The sequence below is a fragment of the Psammomys obesus genome, unplaced genomic scaffold, assembly GCF_907164565.1.
Source record: "Psammomys obesus unplaced genomic scaffold, mPsaObe1.curated_primary_1811, whole genome shotgun sequence".
Classification (NCBI taxonomy): Eukaryota; Metazoa; Chordata; class Mammalia; order Rodentia; family Muridae; genus Psammomys; species Psammomys obesus.
The window spans coordinates 12,212,918-12,233,789 of NW_026585686.1; the positions used below are offsets into that span (position 1 = coordinate 12,212,918).

Genomic DNA, 20,872 nt, shown 5'->3' on the forward strand with positions numbered 1-20,872 from the left:
ACCTACTTGTGAAGCAGCTACGGCAAAAAGTCTCTTCTTATTTTTATTTTTATGACATACTCACTGCCGAGGTGCACTCAAAGTCATACTAAGAGAGGTACACCATGTGATACCATCTGTCCTTGCATTTTTAAAACTCATTCTCCATATGTGAGAGGATTTCCTACCTCCTGTGAGATAGTACTGTAAAGTCCTACAGTCCATATCATCCACCAGTGTTTTGTTGGTATGAAACTTACATTTTTTTCCCTCTACACATAGGCCTACTTATTAATGCCATGATTCCTGAGGAAAATGGGAGTAATTATAATTAAATGAGCATCAATAATTAGCTTTTAAAACATTATTTTTTGTATCCCTAAAACAAAGAAAAATTTTATGTTACTGTGGCCAAACACCTCACAGGACAACTTAAAAGGCTAAAAAATTTCTTTTCACTAAAAATTCATAATATTTTCAGTGCATCGTGGTGGGCAGCCCATGGTCAGACTAGTGAAGTAGCCATGAATAGCTGTGTACTCCTGACAGAGAGGGTGCACAGAGAATAGGAAGAAGAAGCCATGAGTGAGGACCCTAATGACTCACTTTCTTCAGGAAGTCCTCATTTGCCCATTTCCAGGAATGTTAGCTGTGAACCTAACATGCACAACAGAATTTTTAGAGTAAATTAGGGATTCAAAACATAATAATGATAAAACAAACAAATTACAACATTGACAGAAGCAGGTATTGTGGGATTTATTGAAGATTTTATTAATATCTAAAACCAAGGTACCTTACTTCCATTAGTTTTCTTTTCTCCTTTGTTGTTTTGTTTTGTTTTGTTTTGTTTTTTTGTGATAAGGCCTCACTAGGTAGCACTGGCTAGCCTGGAATTGGCTTTATAAAACAGATAAGCCTCAAACTTAAAAAGAACAGCCTCTGTCACCTGTCTTCAGTGTTGATATTAAAGCCATACAGCACTGTGCCCAGATTCCATAATATCTTTATTTGTGTACCCCTCCCAACTGATTGGCTGTTTATATAAAGAGATATAGAAACAGTTACAGATAGACTTCACTGTCTATAATGTGTTTTTTCCTTTCCTTTATTATTTTAATTATTATTGTTATTGTTATAATTATTATTTACAATTTATTCACTTTGTATTCCAGTTGTAGCCCTCTCCCTCATCTCCACCCATTCCCACCATCCTTTCCTTTTCCTCCTCTATCCCTCTTCCCTGGTCCACTGATAGGGGAAGTCCTCCTCCGTTACTGTCTGACTCTAGTGTATGAGGTTCCATCAGGACTGCCTGGATCCTATCCTGTGTGGGCTGGCTAGGTCGCCCCACCAGGGAGTAGTGATCAAGAAGCAGGCAACCGTTTATGTCAGCGACTGTCTCTTCTCCACAGCGAGCTCAGCACAGACGGTATAATGTGTTTTTTTACTATCTATTCCTCTTTCCCTTTTCTCCTCTACCACAGGCAGTGTCTAGACATTAAAATTTGCTTTCCTTCTGGCAAAGCCCAGCTCTTTTTCTCATGCAAAGACTTACACTTTTATTGTCTCTTCCGTTATGACTCACTTATGTGGCTGGAATTAATAGGATACCTACCACAGGTTTCCTTAGTTGATTGCTTATAAGTATAAGGATGTTAATACTCAAGGATATTAAAATAGGAATAAAAGAAATTACATCATTTCAAACAGAAAAATACTTTAACGTGTGGTCTCATAAAATAAAGTAAACATTTTAAAAAGTGAAGCCCATAAACATCAGGAAGATGGATAAGTTGACACCTCATTCTGCATATCTCTGTTTAATAATATTATATTTCATTTCCCATGCTAAGAAAACAGCCATTACCCAAAGCAACCACTCGTAAACAGGCCTTGTGAACAGATTGCATCCTTGTTGGTGGTATGATAATTGAAATAAGTTTTCTAGTCTTTTATGAGAAAATACCAGATGTATAAAATACCTATTAATCAAGTCCCTTACTTTTTTACAAACACAAGTTTCAGTACTGATGGCTATTAATGGATGAGTTCTATAATGGAAATGAGAACTGCAGAAACATGTCACAGAACTGGCTAAGCCATCACCCACAGATTTTTTCTGCATGGTTACTGCTTCAGTGTGGGGCAATAAAACCACTGCTCCAGACCTCCTGAAGAAAGACCAGTGTCCACTGCCCATCACGCCTGGTAATTTATCTGTGTCTTAAAATTAGACTAGGTGAAGAGAGTGGCTATCCATGAATAATTAAAGAACATAGTCTGCCATTCAGATCCAACCTTCATTATCTATAAGGCCAGCCTTCTTTTCCAATAAAGGAAGAACTCACCAGAATCAAGAACCTTACCCCAACCAGTCAGCCCTTTCAAAAACAAATACGTAATTCTGGGACACAGCACAATTCAGTGTAGAATGATTGCTTAACAAATCCAAGGCTTTGTATAAATTATCAGATTTGCCAAAAACAAACTGAAATTTGTTCTCTATGTGATATATATATATATGTGTGTGTGTATGTATGTCATATATATATATTTATGCAAAAAGGACAAGATTATATTGAATAAGAATAGAACCCTCAAGAAAGAAGAGTAGCAGAGAGCAACTAGATCTAGAAAAGCAACACAAAATTACAAGTGTTCTCCCTAAAGTGTTATAAAAATTGGCATTTGGGATAAAACTACACAAAACTCTTTTTCCCTTGGGCGAAAGATGAAAGAACAATATTCCTAGAAGTGAGAATAGGTTGCTTTAAAAAAGAAAGTTTTCATTTTCTGTTTGAATTACGATTCACTCTCTTCCCTGCAGGAGTACATGCCTCTCTCTGCTAGGCTGTTTCCAAATTTCAAATTCAGGGTTTTGCTGACAGTTTAATTTTATTCTGCCCAATGCTCTCCATTATCTCCCTGTCTTCCTTTCCCTTTTATACTTTTGAAAGTCAGGGTTGAGATTTCATCTACCTACCTAATTTTCATAGGTAACATTTATCTAAAATATATCTTACAGTGTCTTAAATAATATTTCTCATAGAATTTCTTGGCTTCCATTTCAGTGTCTGACTTCAGTTCTCAACATTTATGGAAAACATCAGGTACCATGTGAGACCTGAAGTTTACTCATGCTTCATAAATCCTTTAACACAATTCATTCAAGGATATGAGGTTGGAGATTACTTTCTTCTACTTCAATATTTTTTTTTCTAAGTCCATCTTTCCTAGATGCTTCATCATCTCTCATCCATTGCCCATGTTTGTTTGTTTTGTTGTTGTTGTTTTCTTTTGTTTTGTAGAACTGGCAGCCATTGATGGAAGAAGTTTTGTCTGTTTTACTTGGCTTGGTCCTCAAGTGTCCTTAAAGAAGAAATTACTTTTACTGAGTCGGTGTTTCAGTCAGGGCACAAAGTGCATGATGAATACCTTACACAACACCAGAGATGTCTGGAAAGAGGGAACATCTTTGAAACTACCTGCTCCTTTCCAAAAGCCACCATGAGGGAATTTTTAACATTTCTTCACAACTTTTGAGAGTCATGATTAAAACAAAATGAAGTCCACCAGTCCTTTAAATTTGCCCTTGGAAATGGTAAATATGAATCATCAATTCCACCAAAGAAAATCTTTTACAAAATATTAGAAATAATTTAGTATGGTCATAGAAATTTACCCTTCTCTTTCTTTGTGTTGTGTGTACATGTGTTCAAAGGTACACATTTGTATAGACAGCTTGGTATCACTTCTCAGGAACATTCTGGGTTTTGTGTGTGTGTGTGTGTGTGTGTGTGTGTGTGTGTGTGTATTTGTGTGATGTGATATGGTTTCATTTAGGCTTGGAATCACCAATTTATTAGGCATCATGCCCAGTGAGCTCCAGGCATCTGCCAGTCTCTGCCCCCTCAGTGCTGAGATTATAAGTGTGCACAACATGTGAAGCTGTATTACATGGATTTTGGGGAACAACTTAAAGTCCCCTGCGTGCACAGCAACAGAGTTCTCTCTTCAGCCTGCATCTCATCATTTCTTATGCCTATCAGAGTGGAAACCTGTAATGCTTTCAATGCAGTATATTTGCCTGTGATTGCTGCTGTATAATATAAACTCTCTACTAAATTAAGCAGGCTTTATTGTTATTCCAGCATTGTACAATCTTAGTTAGCTAAAAAACATTTTAAAAATAAAGGTGAGTTAGAATACCTCCTCAAATTATACTTACTGGCTATAAAAAAGCTAATGTTATTACACTGTTCAATATAATTCTGACTTCCTAATGCTTCTCAGATATAAGCTATCATCACTGATTCTACAATGTGACATCACTGCATCCTGAGGCTTAACAGCTACTGCACAGAGCAATATCTTCAATTGCTGTTATTTGTCTTTAAAAAAAAGTAGAAGCTTGCAATGAATTAAATGAAAAGCTAACCAGAGCAGCAATACAGATTACAAACCATAATAGGCAGACCCTAATGTGTATCCTGGGGTTTCACGTGATGTCATAATATACTACTGCAAATTTAATAGTACTGCTGCCTGGAAGCTAGACTATTATAGTATGTTTAATTTCACTAAGATGTAAATTACATGCTTCAGCCATATATAATATTGGCTACTGTCACTTTCAGTTATTTTTGCAGTTTTCAGGCATTTTAATGTTTACAGCTATTTTACTGATCTAGAAGTCTGACATAGTTGTGCAGTTCAGTATGTTTTATACACAATATATATGAACATGTGAATGCATATTTATTATGTGCCTTTGTGCACATGTGCTAATTTGTGTGTGTGCATGTTTTTGTCTGTGTGCATGTGTGATCTCTCTCTCTCTCTCTGTATTTATTTCTCACAGACCTTCTTACTTTGGGAATTCTTTCATTGCTTCTGAAGCAAAGAGTTAAATTATTTTAACCTGGGCTTGTTTTCCTATTTTTGAAATTTTCTGCTTTAAAGATAAGACTAAATGTTCCTAAAATTACATTGCTATTTATTTATTTATTTATTTATTATTTATTTATTTTGCAAATATAGAAGTGTCTTTCAAAAGTTTGTTTCAAAACAACCCTTCTTGAAATCACTCATCTATGATGTTCCTACTGCTTTGCAAAGACCTGGTGCCTGGTGCCATTTTTATTATTATTATTATTATTATTATTATTATTATTATTATTATTATTATTATTTTGCCCTAGCACAGAAATGTTTTAGTGTCAAATAAACCCTGACTTTAAAACATTCTAGCACTCTCAAAATAAGGATATGGCACATTTCATACCCTAGGGTTTAGGTTTGGGGCATTGGGATCAACTCTTTTATCTGTAAATCAAGTTTTGTGCAAGGTACTTAGCTAATATCCTAAGTACTCACATGAAAACTGGAAGCAGAATTGCATGCCTTGTGTACATTCCTGGCTCTGCCATGACAGCTTTTCTTCTCTTTTCTGCCTTCCATTGTTTCAGAGTTTCCGCTACACCTAATGTCATTGTTTTGCAGAATTTTGCTTTCTGTTTCCAGAGAGGATTCTGCTAGAAAATACAAAGGTAGCCTTTCACAGTGCATGGACCACAATCTACATATTAGTCAAGTATTTGTGCTTTATAGTCCAAGTACATAACAGAGGGACAAAGATGCGCTTAAAGGGTAAATTTTCTTACACAAGTGGGGTACTAATAAAACCAAAGGTATTATAATTTGGCTTTGTAAGCAAAATTAAGGAAAACTAAAGAAGCAGAGGAATTAACTGGAAGTCCCTACTACAAAGAAGATTCTGCCCACTATCACTGCCCTGTAAAATGGAGGAGCCAGAGTCTAAAGGCTGTAGAAAAATTGTCACATTTCACATAGAAGTACGAGATTTTTAAGCATTGTTTCATATTTGGGGTTTTTATAATGAATCAGAACATTGATACTTCTTTCATACAGACTTAGAAAGCACCTACCTTGGATTGCAGACAATACATTATCTTAGTCTCAGGCTTGCCAATCATTATTTGAAGGATCTTGGCAAGTTACTTTTGCTCTCAAGAGTTTTGTGGGGAAAAATGAGGAATTTTTATTAGTTTTGGAGGGATTAGATGATAGAACATGAGTATTTTAATGAAAAACATTAGGGTTACCAGAATAAGAAAAAAGAAAGGAAAAGAGGGTTAAAGCCTGAATGCAGGTAGTTAAAAAAGAGAAGAAGGTGAAACAATATGATTTGTGTCCTTGGGTATTTCAGTGTTCTATAGCTTTTGCTCAGGGAAGAAGGCAGCCTTGAATTGTATCCTCTCTCTTACTTTGTATTCCTAAAGCTGCTTAGGACTGTCTGCAGTATTGGTGCCAAGGTGCAAGGGAGATAGACTTTAGTCTTGCCTATTACTCTTTATTAAGACCACTAAACAGAAGTTGCATTTCTGATCTATGCTCAGTTTCATTCTCAAATTTAACAATGAAAATGATAGAATAAAGTTAGATAGTCTCAGTGTTCAAAGAAGCCATATTTTTACCTATGGAATATTTTATATGACCCAATATCTTCAATTTCTACACTCCAGAAACTAAATACACAAAATACACCTTACTTGAATATAACTCAAGTTCAAATATCACTCACTGAGTCTGGTGTTTGGAAACATACTGTGAATCTTAAAGTAGGACTAAAAATTATTCTAGATCTTTAACAGAGATTCATGAGCTCAAAGCAAAATAAACTTGTACTTGTAGAACTTTGTGCCTTCAGTAAACACTTAGATCAAATCTTTTGATTATCAATCATCTTTTGATCTTAACACAGAGTTGTAAAACACTTAGGTGCCAACTGAATGTTTTACACTATTTGTGCCAATAAGTCCCACTGTGGTGCTTACTCTGCTGTTTATAAACCTCCAACTCTGAGAACAATATGAATAAACCATTATAATGGAAAGACTACTTTAAATGGAAGACTGTTGAGAACTATTAATTACATTATTTTTATCAAAAGTGATTGTGAAGTTTAGTATCCTTAGAATAAACTTAGAATTGTAGTACTGTTTACTTAAAATAGATCAACTCCTTTGACTAATATCTACATTTCACTTCAGTTGAGCTATAAATGAAAGAAATGTAATAATTATTTTCTGTTCAACTTAAAAGGGGAAATGCTCACACCTAGTACTCTAAAGCTCGAAGGAAAACCTAAGTGTGAGAAAGTCTTAGATCCTAGAGGCAAACTTGCTGCTGCTGGCTAGCTGAATTTGCCTGATGCCAAGCTGCTTCCTGTCTTTATACCCACAGACAAATGCTACCCACAACCTTAACTAACGAAGCCCATGTTTGAAATCAAAGGTAGTAACAGCAGATATTCATAGATACTCAAAGTCTGAGAATAAGTGAAGGCATAAACAGGGCATTTATAGCACAACCATTAATGCTCAGGGACCACAGAGGAACTGAGGAGTGGAGGAAATACAAGGGCCTGAAGAAGGAGGAAGGGCTATGAAACACTGACTTTGGGCTTGACAAAGCCAATGAAGTCACTTCTCCACAGAAGCTATGACTACCTATCATGTACCTAAACAAGACTTGTCTCATCATTAGTCAGTCATGAATTGAGGAGAGTGCCATAGTGCCTGCTGAACTACTCGGTACTGATAGCTTCCGAGGAGAGGACAGTCATTTTTCCTTAGCTATGTTCTACACACAGGAAGTGGCCACTGGGCTCTAGCACATATACTCACAAACATGTGGTCACACAAACGATCCTGGTTAAACTCAATGGTTCTCGAAATAAATAAAGAAACTAATAAGAAAGGCATTTAAAACCAGACCTGATGAGACCTGATAGGCTATGGTCATATATAAGAATAAGAGATCCTCCCCTATAAGGGGACTAGGAAAAGGGCATAGGGGAAAATGAGGGAGGATCTGTGGGACTGGGGATATAGCTGGGATACAAAGTGAATAACTTGTAATGAAAAAATAAATAAATGAACTATAAAAGTAAAAGAAATGACAAATATAAATTATGTTTTTGGGAGGAATCCCAAATCTTTGGGAGGAGCATCACCAATAATGAGAAAGGCATCACTCTGATCAAAGCAAACATATTTCCAGTCTTCTTGAGCACCTAAAACAAACCAATGCTCTAGTGGCTTGAACTATAGATGTTCATTGTTTTTCTTCAGGGTCTATTTGAACACAACAAAACTTAGTCTGTGTTTGGCTTAAAATTTGTGTGTTGACTTAGTACCATTGTATTAGTTAATTGAACTGTGCTATCTTCCTTTTGATACTACCAAAGCTGTATCAGGGGTGTGCATTGTTATGACAGAGAGCTCTGTCACAATTTTACAAAACAAACAAACAAACAACTTGGCTTTTGTGTAATAGGTATCTTAGAGTTAACAGAAAAGAACAGTAAGTCAGAAATATTCTAAGAGTCAGGGAAACTGTGAAAACTGCATTTTCAGGGATACTTGAAGTTTTGGGATTCCCAAAATAAAAAAATTCAAATTCGGAAACAAAAAGTGAAAGAAATGAGAAAATGAAAAATAAAATGAAGTGATAAGGAAAACACGAAATTTGCAGGCAAATGGTGGGAAATAGAAAAGATCATCCTGAGTGAGGTATCCCAGAAGCAGAAAGCCACACATGGCATATAATCACTTATAAGTGGATATTAGACATATAATATAAGATAAACATACTAAAATCTGTACACCTAAAGAAGCTAAGCAAGAAAGAGGACCTCTGGTAAGATGATCAATCATCATGCAGAAAAGCAAACAGGATGGACATCAGAAGAAGGAGAAAACAGGGAACAGAACAGGACCATACCACAGAGGCCTCTAAAAGACTCTACCCAGCAGGGTATCAAAGCAGATGCTGAGACTCATAGCCAAACGTTAGGCAGAGTGCAGGGAATCTTATGAAAGAAGGGAAAATAGAAAGAGCTGGAGAGAACAGGAGCGCCACAAGGAGAACAACAGAATCAATATATCTGGATACAGGGGTCTTTTCTGAGACTGACACTCCAGCCAAGGACCATGCATGGAGATAACCTAGAACCCCTGAACAGATGTAGCTCATGATAACTCAGTTTCCAAGTGGGCACCCTAGTAATGGGAACAAGGACTGTGACATGAACTCAGTGACTGGCTCTTTAATCATCTCCTCCTGAGGGGGAGCAGATTTACCAGGCTGCAGAGGAAGACAATGCAGCCAATCCTGATGAGATCTGATAGGCTATGGTCAGAGGAAAGAGGAGGAGAACTTCCCCTATCATTTGATTGGGGAGGGGCATGGGAGGAGATGAGGGAGGGATGGTAGGATTGGGAGGGAATTAGGGAGTGGGCAATAGCTGGGATACAAAGTGAATAAACTGTAATTAATAAAATATATATATATTTATTTTTTAATTTTATTTTTCTCTTATCAGTTATATTTTATTAACTCTGTACCCCAGCCGTGTCCCGCTCCCTCATTCCCTCCCAATCCCACCCTCCCTCCCTCATCTTCACCATGCCCCTTTCCAAGTCCACTGATAGGGGGGACCTCCTCCCCATCCATCCGATGCTGTTTTATCAGGTATCTTCAGGAATGGCTGCAAAGCCCTCCTCTGTGGCCTAACAGGAGTGCTCCTCCCTTGGGGGGGGGGAGGTCAAAGAGCCAGTCATTGAGTTCCTGTTAGAAATAGTCCTTGTTCCCCTCACTATGGGAAACCAATTGGTTACTGAGCTACCACAGGCTACATCTGAGCAGAGGTTCTAGGTTATATCCATACATGGTCCTTGGTTGCATATCAGTCTCAGAAAACACCCTGTGCCCAGATATATTTGGTCCTTGTGGAGCTCCTATCCTTTCCCCATCATACTAACTCCCCTTCTTTCATATGATGCCGAAGGTTTGGTCATGAGTCTTTGTATCTGCTTTGAAAACACTGCTAGTTAGAGTCTTTGAGATGCACTCAGCAGACTCCTGTCATACGTTCAATGCACATCCCATATGTCTTTCTAAACGAGGATTGATCATCTTACCCCATGTCTGCTGTCTTGATTATCTTTTTTTAGGTGTATAGATTTCATTATGTTTATCATATCTTATAGGTCTATATAAGTGAGTATATACCGTGTTTGTCTTTCTCCTTCTGGGATATTTCACTCTGAATGATCTTTTCTAGATCCCACCATTTGCCTGCAAATTTCATGATTTCCTCCTTTTTGATTGCTGAGTAGTATTCCATTGTGTAAAAATACCACAATTTCTGTATCCATTCTCCGTTGATGGACATATGGGTTGTTTCCAGGTTCTGGCTATTACGAATAAAACTGCTATAAACATGGTTGAGCAAGTATCTCTTTTCTGTACTTGAGCAAAGTTTGGATATATACCTAGCAGTGGTATAGCTGGGTCTTGAGGAAGCACTATTCCTAATTGTCTTAGAAAGTGCCAGATAGATTTCCAGAGTGGTTGTACCAGTTTACATTCCCACCAGCAGTGGAGGAGGGTTCCCTTTTCTCCACAACCTCTCCAGCATGTGTTGTCACTTGAGTTTTTCATCTTGGCCATTCTGATGGGTGTAAGGTGAAATCTCAGGGTCGATTTGTGTTTCCCTGATGGCTAATGAGGTTGAGCATTTCTTTAAGTGCTTCTCTGCCATTAGATATTCCTTGGTCGAGAATTCTCTGTTTAGCTCTGTTCCCCATTTTTTAATTGGATTACTTGGTTTGTTGCTTTTCAGCTTCTTTAGTTCTTTGTATATACTCGATATTAGTCCTCTGTCAGATAAAGGGTTAGTGAAGATTCTTTCCCAATCTGTAGGCAGTCGTTTTGTTTTGATGACGGTGTCCTTTGCTTTACAGAAGCTTTTCAGTTTCATGAAGTCCCATTTATTGATTGTTGCTCTTAGAGCCTGTGCTGTTGGTGTTCTGTTCAGGAATTTGTCTCTTGTGCCAATGAGTTATAGGCTGTTCCCCACTTTTTCTTCTAACAGATTTAGAGTATCTGGTTTTATGTTAAGGTCTTTGATCCACTTGGACTTTAGTTTTGTGCAGGGTGATAAATATAAATCTATTTTCATTTTTCTGCATGTAGACATCCAGTTGGACCAGCACCATTTGTTGAAGATGCTGTCTTTTTTCCATTGAATGGTTTTGGTTTTGGCTTCTTTGTCAAAAATCGAGTATTCATAGGTGTGTGGGTTTATTTCTGGATCTTCTATGCAGTTCCATTGATCCTCCTTTCTGTTTTTATGCCAATACCATGCAGTTTTTATTACTATTGCTCTGTAGTACAACTTGAGATCAGGGACGGAGATACCTCCAGATGATCTGTTGTTGTACAGGATTGTTTTGGAGATTCTGGGTTTTTTTGTTTCTCCATATGAAGCTGAGAATCTTTTTTTCAAGGTCTGTAAAGAATTGAGTTGGTATTTTGATGGGAATTGCATTGAATCTGTAGATTGCTCAGTTTCCAAGTGAGCACCCTAGTAATGGGAACAGGGACTGTCTCTGACATGAAATCAGTGACTGGCTCTTTGATCATCTCCTCCTGAGGGGGAGCAGATTTACCAGGCTGCAGAGGAAGACAATGCAGCCAATCCTGATGAGATCTGATAGGCTATGGTCAGACGAAAGAGGAGGAGAACTTCCCTTATCATTTGATTGGGGAGGGGCATGGGAGGAGATAAGGGAGGGATGGTAGGATTGGGAGGAAATTAGGGAGTGGGCAATAGCTGGGATACAAAGTGAATAAACTGTAATTAATAAAAAATAATTTTTAAAAAAGAAAAAAGAAAAATTAAAAAGAAAATAAAATTCGAACTATATTCTGATCCACTAAGATTTGTCCAACATGAAACATGTGTTGGTATTTGGAATTACTTGTAATACTTCCAAATATTAATCCTACATGTTGGCCCAACTACTTCCACATCCTTTCTATCTTTGGGATTCTTCCATTTCACTGTTGAAAGATATTATATAAACCAGCAGAACTGGAAAAGAATATTCCTATTCCAGCAAAACTATCCTTATACATTAAAATTATGTTTATCTACTGATAACTAATTAATCGTGAAAAAGTCAAAACTCTTTCTTTAGTAGCTAATAAAACACCAGCAGGAAAACAACAAACTTTTATTTAGAAATCAGTTTATTTCTAAATCTAATGTCAAATATAACCCGTGAATATACCAATATATTTGATTCACATCAATGACTTTCTATAAAAATTAAAAAGATATGAAAATCATGCAGATTTAATATGCCTAAAAAGAAGTACTTTATTCTTAAAGAATCCATAAAAAAGCAATACATGCTGATAGAATTGTGATTCCTCCCAAAAGATTCCCTCATTCTCTGCCTTGGAGCCTATGAATGTCATCTATCTTGGGAAGGGGTAGAAAAGCATAGAGATAGATGTAATTAATATGCAGATCGTGTGATAAGTAGAGTATCCTACTTTCACAAGTGGACCCCATTTCAATGTCAGTGATACACTAAACCCCCTGAAATGAAAAGACACAAGAATGTGATGTGAAGACAGAGCAGAGATTTAAGAGATATGGCCCCAGGCAGGGAAAGTTGACAACTCTTACAGCAGGAAGAACAAGAAACAGTTGTCTCCTCAGGCCTCTATTGAAAGCTTGCTGACATACTGACTTTGGACTTTTGGCCTGTAGAACTGTGAAAGGATAAATTTCTGCCATTTTAAAGCTCTCAGATGTATACCAAATTGTGACATTAGTCCTAAGGTATAGGTACAATATGATTTCAACAACATATGTTAATGAAAAATGTAAAATATTGACCAGTAGAAACAAAGATAAAATTAAAGTCACTCATTCAATTTTAAATTCACAGCACCTTTATGCTTGGAATGTCTTGAGATTCCAATAAAATTTTAAGCAAGATAAAAAATGTTCAATTGAATCATGTTAAAGTGTTTAGAAAAAAGTATACCAATTTAAGAGTTTTAAATACAACAAAAATAAATGTTAGCTTTTAAAAATTAATTTTATTAAGAATACCTACCATATACATAGAGGGAGGAAGATAATATCATTTCTTCATTATTTTTTAGATTTTAGTAAATTAGAACTTAACAAGTGGTCAATTAATAACGACTTTAGTTACTGGCCAAGCATTAAGTTCACAATGAGTGGTCATAGAATTTAAACATACTTAAAGCAATTTGTCAGACATGATAATCCTGCCTTTCATTCTTAAAATGATTTTTATTAGTGTATTTAATGCATAGTAATGAGTTTTGAATTAGTTGCTACTGTTGTTACTATGGAAAAAAATGGTGAGAAAAGCAATTAAAAGTCTTATTCTGGCTCACACTTTGAAGACTAGTTTAACTATGACAAGGAAATCTAGACAGTAAAAGTATCTTTGCAAACCAAACTCCATGCCTTCCTGTTGACTCTCTATCACTGTAGAACTGAATAAAAACAGAGAAGAGTAGCCATAATCTTGATGTGTTGCAGCCTTGAAACTTTCTCTGCCAAAAAGTAATTGTGTCACCTGTTTTTTCATCTTCTTGCAAGTTCTTGGGAAATGGAGAAAATGCAGCATAGTCTATGCAAAAATGTAGCAATAAAAACCTCTGAACCAGTGGAGTCCTCATTTCTATTTGAAACCTTGTCAACCTGGTCCCCATTGTGTGCACTGCTCTTGGCATTCTTGTCTTGCAAGTTCCCACAAGAATAATGCTTTGTTTACAGAATCTTAGGGCCTTTTTAGCCTAGAGTTCTAAACTCTTTATATTCTTCCCATGAACCAATTCCAAAAACCTAGAATCCATATGGTCTTGTTGCTTGCCATATTGCAGCCCCAGAAAGAAGGCAGAAAGAGATGAATGTTGGCGTTCAGCTCTGTTTTGCTTTTTGTGTAATCTGAGGTCCCAGTTCACAGTATGGTGCTACCCATATTTAGAGTGGGCATCCCCACATTAGCTAGATAATCCCTCAAAGACATGCCCAGAATTATTTTTTTCTTTTTAGTGATTTTAGAACATGCTGACAATCAATATTAACCATCACCAGTTATACTATGATGTTTGTATAAATCTTCTTTATCATATTCATCTCCATCACCCTATTCTGTCCCTTTCACACTCTAACCTCTTTCATCTTCCAAACTAACCCACCCTCTACTTTTTGTCTTATTTAGTAAGCCAATATTTAATTAAGATTGCTAATTAATATATAATTAGTATTGCTCGCTAATACTAGGGTATTAGTGCGTATTTTTTTAAAGCATTGCATCCTGATAGTGGGTATATCATTGAGGAAATTGGTTCTTCCTTCTTTGCCAACCATTATTTGCCCACAGATCACCAAAAGCAGATGAAGTCTCATGAGGCCTCTCTTCTTCCACATTGATGGATGTTGATGAGACAAATCTTGTATACTTATTATACAGGCATACATAGCTACTATGAGTTCAAGAGTACAATAGCCATGTCAGACCCAGAAATAATGTTCTACTGTGCTTTGATCCTGCTTCTGCTGACTGAAATTCTTTCTGCCTCCTTTTCATAATGAACATTTTTTTCCTAAAGTATAGATGTCTCATTTTTGGTTGAATATTCAGAAAATACTTATCTTCCTCAATTCAGCCTGTTACATTTTCCACTATTAAAAAAATCAATTAAAAAACAGCAACCAGATTCTCTGACCAAAGCTGATAGCAGCACAAATCTGAGTATGGGCATGCATATTTAGAAGGCAATGTAATGAATACATCATTCTCACTGAACAAAAATCAACAGTCCATTTTCTATTTGTGACTATGATTGCCCTCAGCAACAGGCTTTTAACTATGCTTAGGAAGATACATGCTTGGTTTTATCAATCAGTATTCACCAAGGTTTGGTAAAGAAATATGAGTGCTGATACATTGGTACTAGAAATTCTTGATTCTCTTATTTTGGAAATTTTAAAATAGTTCTTTTTAAGAACTTTCACTATAATTTTACTTTTCTACTTTAAAAAATCAGTTTTGCTTAGTTAGAAAATTGTTTTACTAGTTCTACTTTTAAATATCATCTCTATTTCTTAAAGTATTTTTTATATATTTTAATATTTTAGTGACCTTATAAAGGAGAACAGAGACTATGAAATATGTTTCTTCTATTCTGATAGGCTCTGGGAAGGTATCTCAAGCGAGACAAATTCAACAAAAACATATTCATATATGTCCCATACATGCATATAATGCAGACAAATAAACCTAAGGAATTTAAAATTTTAAAATTCAGGGAACTTTATATTGTGGCAAGGGTTTTCACTTGCCCTGTGGAAAAGAGGTTACCAGCAGAGGTTCTTCTACATTCTTCTGGTTCAGAGGGTAACCTTTCCACATCATGACTCAAAATAACATATTCCAAAAAGAACCCAAAGCCCCAGAATATACAGTAGACAGACAATTATTCTGATACATCTCTGAAAGTTCGCAACCTTAAATCTATCCCTGACCTTCCAAGTTGGTATTTCCATTCCTTCCTGTGCATTCAAAGGTGTATCTCTACATCTCTATGCATCTCTTGTACTTTTTCTTTGGCTCTTTTTATTTTATTGTAGGTTTTTTCCAATTCCAACTTTAAAAAAATACTATTTTATTTTATCATTATATCGTTGATGTCTGTTTGTTGTCTAGTGACAAATGGAAAGGATATGGCTCCAGATGAGAGGGGAGGAGAGGAGAAAATGGGAAGGGTTGGGAGAGAGAAAACGTATTCAAAATCTGTTGTATGGAAATATTTTTTTCTTTTTTCTTCAATGAGTGAGCCTACCAGTTTTTTTATACCACTCAGTAGAAGTGAGACCAAGGTAAGGAAGGTGATGTTGCTGAGGTATGGTAGGCACACACTTATAAACTCAGACTTTGAGAGACTGACAATGATGAATAAGGAATTCTAGGTGAGCCTCAGCTACAACTGCATCTTCCTCTTTGCAAGCCTCTATATCCATCCGTATACCTCAATCCAGTGGCTGCCAAAGTCAGAAGGGGTTGAGGAGGGTACTTGGCCATAAGGAAAATGACTGTGGCTAGCCTACAGATGGAAAGACCGGGATTCACTTTTTCACAATCTGAATGACATCTTCCTCTGTCAACATACGGTCTTACTCACTTTCTGAGGATTATGTTCCATAGAGAGATGACACACGAAACCATATTTAAAATTTTATAAGATTTTTGTGAATCTTCATACAGAAATCTTCCACCGTGTTCCTGGAGCAGGATGACACTATTGGTATTATATAATCTGGTAACTAGCTTTTGGTTTTCATGTAAATTCTTCCTAGTTTCAGATAATCCCAGATTTTTCTCCAAACTTTGGAGATTTTTCTCCAACAGGTTGTCAAAGTTCCAGTGGCGATGTGAAGAAATAGGTACATAATTAGGCACCTTATAGATGATACCTAATTCCTCATGGAGATCATATCAATCTTATTCAATATGTAGACACAGGATATATAAACTCTGTTTCCTTTACCACTGCAATAAAGTACTCAGTAGTGTCATCACTATGAAAAATCTTGTCAGCATTACGAATTTTGTATTCAACAAGAATGCTTTCTGCCATTACTAGCATTTGTTCTCTCTGAGTACAAGTGGCTGTGAGATTAATGCCTCCTTTGTCTTCTCTTTAAAGCCATTATTAGGGGGTGTTATTCAAGCAAATCCCCAATCCTTCCAACTGATTTTCAATTATCTTCTTATGTTCCAAGGGTTTTAGGATATCCAAGACAATTGAGATCAAGCTACATGTTTGTTTCTTTGCAGTGACTTGTTGACTCTATCTTTCCATCCTTGGCATCTTCGATGATACCTGGGAGAGCCAGGAACTCGAGCATGGCATCTTTATATTTGATGGCAGCAGGCACAGTGATCAAAATAGTGAATTCATAGGCTTCCAGTTCAGAATTCACTCCTGATAGATTACTTAGCAGAGCTGACTTCTCCACAGATAGAAACACACAAGCCCAATTCAAGCATTACCTGTCTTGGTCACATCAAAGCCTTCTCCTGACCCACCATCTTTCAGGGTGATGAGTTCTTTTTAAAGCTTAGTAAGGATAGCCTTAAACAGTGCAAGGTGATGTGTATTCCTGTTCTTCTCAATCTGAGCTATCTCTGCTTCACTCTCAGTGATCTTTACTAAGATCCTGCTCATGGTAGAGAAGGCTCTAGGCCCAGCTGGCCTTCACAGTAGCTAGATCCTCTCATGTGCTGACCTCGCCCAGGCCACTGCAAAGCCAAAAATATGTTTTCAATAAAAGAAAAAAGATAGTATAGAGAAGCAGTTCTCAACATACAGGTCACAACTCTTTGTGGGGGAGGAGCTGAACTACCATTTTACAGGGGTCACATATTAGATATCTTACACATCAGAAATTTACATTACAATTCATAACAGTAGAAAAATTACAGTTATGAAGCAGGAATGAATAATTTTATGGTTGTGAGTCACCACAACATGAAGTTATTAAAGGTATTAAAGGGTCTCAGCACTAGAAAGCCTGAGAAGCACTGGAACAGTGTGGATGAAATAAACTAACAGCAGTGTGTCGACATATGGCAGAATTAAACTCAATGTAATTCATCTTTTAAACTGGTTCGGACTTAATGGTGAGGAAAACTGAACATATTTCTTTTGTGCTACTGAGTTTTCATGCATACATAGTCCAAGGATAACTATCAAGGAGAGAGAAAAAGAGAAAGAGAGAATGATGACAGGTGAAAATATAAAAGATAGATAATAGATAAATGGATTTCTTTAAACACACGATAGTGTCATAGAAATATACAAGGAAATGTACATTAGGATTCTGGTTTGGGTTCTTTTTGTTGTTGCTGTTTTGTTTTGTTTCTTTGGACAGTAGTATATCTGTTGCTATTTATGTTTTTATTTCTGATTTGGTGATGTGGCAATTCTTCGAATTTGGCTGTCCTTAAAATTCCATTTCCATAGGCATAGTCCCCTAAAGCTTCTGAATTAATCCACGAGGTAGGCCTAATTTTTCTAATATTGAAATGCAAATCATGTTTCTGGTTTAGCATAAATTAGAAAGTCTTTAAATAAACTAAAGAAAAATGAAAATCATCCCCACCTGCTGTGGAATGGACACTGTATTGTAAATGTTAACCTTTGGTCAGTTGGTGGTATGTGTTAAAATCACAGGCATTGAGAAACATGGCTAGTAGCAGAATGTTTGCATCTCCTCTTTGACCCAATTATAACAGTGTGGGGTCCAACTGCCTGACTTTCACCCTCCAGAGCTTTGCACTGCCGTGTAAAGTAGGACATGCATTAGTATTTACATGCACAGCATTTGAGCAGCGCCTGAACTCCTTTATAGGTTAGCTGCTCTGGGGTCAATGAGCTCTATTAGGACTAGAGCATGGTGGGTCAAAACAGCCTTTTGAAAAAGAGGGAAGAAATGGGCTTTCCCCCCGCCTTTTGTTTGTGTTATGGTCAGTGCCTTTGTACTTATACAATTGTTTTACATGTAGTCCTCATTGATTTTCTAATGGCATACTAAAAACTGGATTCAGTATAAGCTGTATATCCTGGTTTGGTCCATAATTATGGAGGCAGGGAAATTCAGTAAAAGCATTGCAGCCTGTGAATGTTCATGCTATATCATATCATCATATGCCACATGGCAAGAGATGCAGAAGGGGAAAAAGAGAGAAGACAGGAGGTTTGGGAGCAGAGGGTAAAAGTGTCCTAAATCCAAGTATTAATTTATTCATTCAAGATTTAACATAAATTAACTTTCGAGGTGAACATCTTCATTTAGCAATCACTTCTTAAAGGTCTGAACTCCCCACACTGCTACAGTGGAAATTAAATTTCAGGGTGAATTTTAGAAGGTTAATTCAAGGCAGAGTAAATGTCAATTTAACATTGTTGTCTAATGTTATAATTTGAATATGAAATATTCTCCAACAACTCATGTGCTGGACACCTGGTCTCCAGCAGATGACACTATTTTGGGAGATGGTAGAAACTTCACAAGCTATAAAACAGCTTAAAGAAGAAACTGGAAACAGCCCAATTGTCCCTCAATTGAGGAATGGATACAGAAATTGTGGTACATTTATTCAATGGAATACATTCAACACTTAAAAACTAGGAAATCATGAACTCTGCAGGCAAATAGTGGGAACTAGAAAAGATCATCCTGACTGAGGTATCCCAGAAGCAGAAAGACGAACATGGCATATACTCACATCTAAGCAGATACTAGACATATAATATAGGATAAACCTACACAAATCTGTACACCTAAAGAATCTAAGCAAAAAGGAGGATGCTAGGAAAGATGCTCAATCCTCATTCAGAAGGGCAAACAGGGTACACATCTGAAGAGGGATAAAACAGGAAACAGGACAGGAACCTACCACAAAGCCTCTGAAAGACTCTACTCAGTAGGATATTAAAGCAGATGCTGAGACTCATAGTCAAACTTTGGGCAGAGTGCAGGGAATATTATGAAAGAAGGGGGAAATAGAAAGACTTGGAAGTAACAGGAGTTCCACAAGGAGAGCAAGAAAACCAACCAAAAAATCCAGGCCCAGGGTTCTTTTCTGAGACTGATACTCCAACCAACCATGCATGGAGATAACTTTGAACCCCTGCATAGATGTAGCCCATGGAAGCTCAGTGTCCAAGTGTGTTCCCTAGTAATGGGAACAGAGACTGTCTCTGACATGAGCCCAGGGGCTGGCTCTTTGATCACCCCCTCCTGGGGGTTTGGGGGAGCAGCCTTAACAGTCCACAGAGGAAGACAATGCAGCCAGTCCTGATGAGACATGATAGGCTAGGGTCAAATGGAAAGGAAGGAGAATCTCCTCTATTAGTGGACTGGGGGAGGGGCATGGGAGGAGAAGAGGGAAGGAAGGCCAGATTGGGAGGAGAGGGGAGGTTACAGCTAGAATACAAAGTGAATAAATTGTAATAAATAAATGAAACAAAAAGAAGTATACCACTGTGAGTAAAACCTTGATGAATGCACCTGGTGTGTACTTCTTTCCAGTATCGATTTCCCTTCTGCCAAGAGTTAAGCAGCTTTCTCCACACTACAATTATACTGTACCTCAGCCTGGAGCCACACATGAGATAGTCCAGGAATGTGGACTGAGGACTTTGCAACTATGAGCCAAAGCAAAACTGTCACACTTTAACCTCCTGATCGTCACAGTGATGAAAGCACTCTAGCATACCATGCATATATGAAAGAACTTGCTTTTATACATGTTGAAACAGCCTTAAAGAGAAGTTACAAAGCAGAACAGTTACACTAAAAATAAGTTTCTTTATAAGGATTTTAGTCATCATTCAACTAATACTGCATACTGAATATTTAGAAAGATTTCTTTTTCAAATATGCAATCCTTCTAATTTCATCTCATTTATTAAAACAAAACAATTTTAAAAGTCTATAGAACTATTATTTCTTGCCTGTGAATTCTGTCATTTAAAACAGTATTTGATTCCTTCTTTTTAGGACCAGATTACCTTTCTAACATAATAAGGTCTATGTAAAACAACACCTTCACAATAAGTATCTAGTAAAGGGCTGATTGAAGGTGCTCATTTTTGACAGAGACAATGACAAGAGTCAAATGGACACATACTCAAATGTACACAAAGAATGCAGAATTAAAAAAAACTAGAAATTGATTCTAAAAATTCAAAAGATTTTATGCAATTCTAGAAAGGGAGAGAGGTAGGAAAAGGAGAGAAATGAGTATAGACACAGAGGCAGGCTGACAGAAACAAAGAGAAATGGACAGAAGCTTTTCAGTTTCATGAGGTCCCATTTACTGATTGTTGCTCTTAGAGCCTGTACTGTTGGTGTTCTGCTCAGGAAGCTGTCTCCTGTGCCAATGAGTTCAAG

The 20,872-nt window shown here is 36.9% G+C and overlaps 1 protein-coding gene and 1 pseudogene across 5 annotated transcripts in view; one reads left to right on the forward strand and one right to left on the reverse strand.

Annotated features, from left to right (window-relative positions):
- Positions 1 to 20,872, forward strand: part of Ptprd (protein tyrosine phosphatase receptor type D) — a gene marked incomplete in the record, with an annotated part of 2,622,804 nt that overhangs the window by 1,598,457 nt on the left and 1,003,475 nt on the right.
- Positions 16,037 to 17,139, reverse strand: LOC129693242 (developmentally-regulated GTP-binding protein 1-like; annotated as a pseudogene).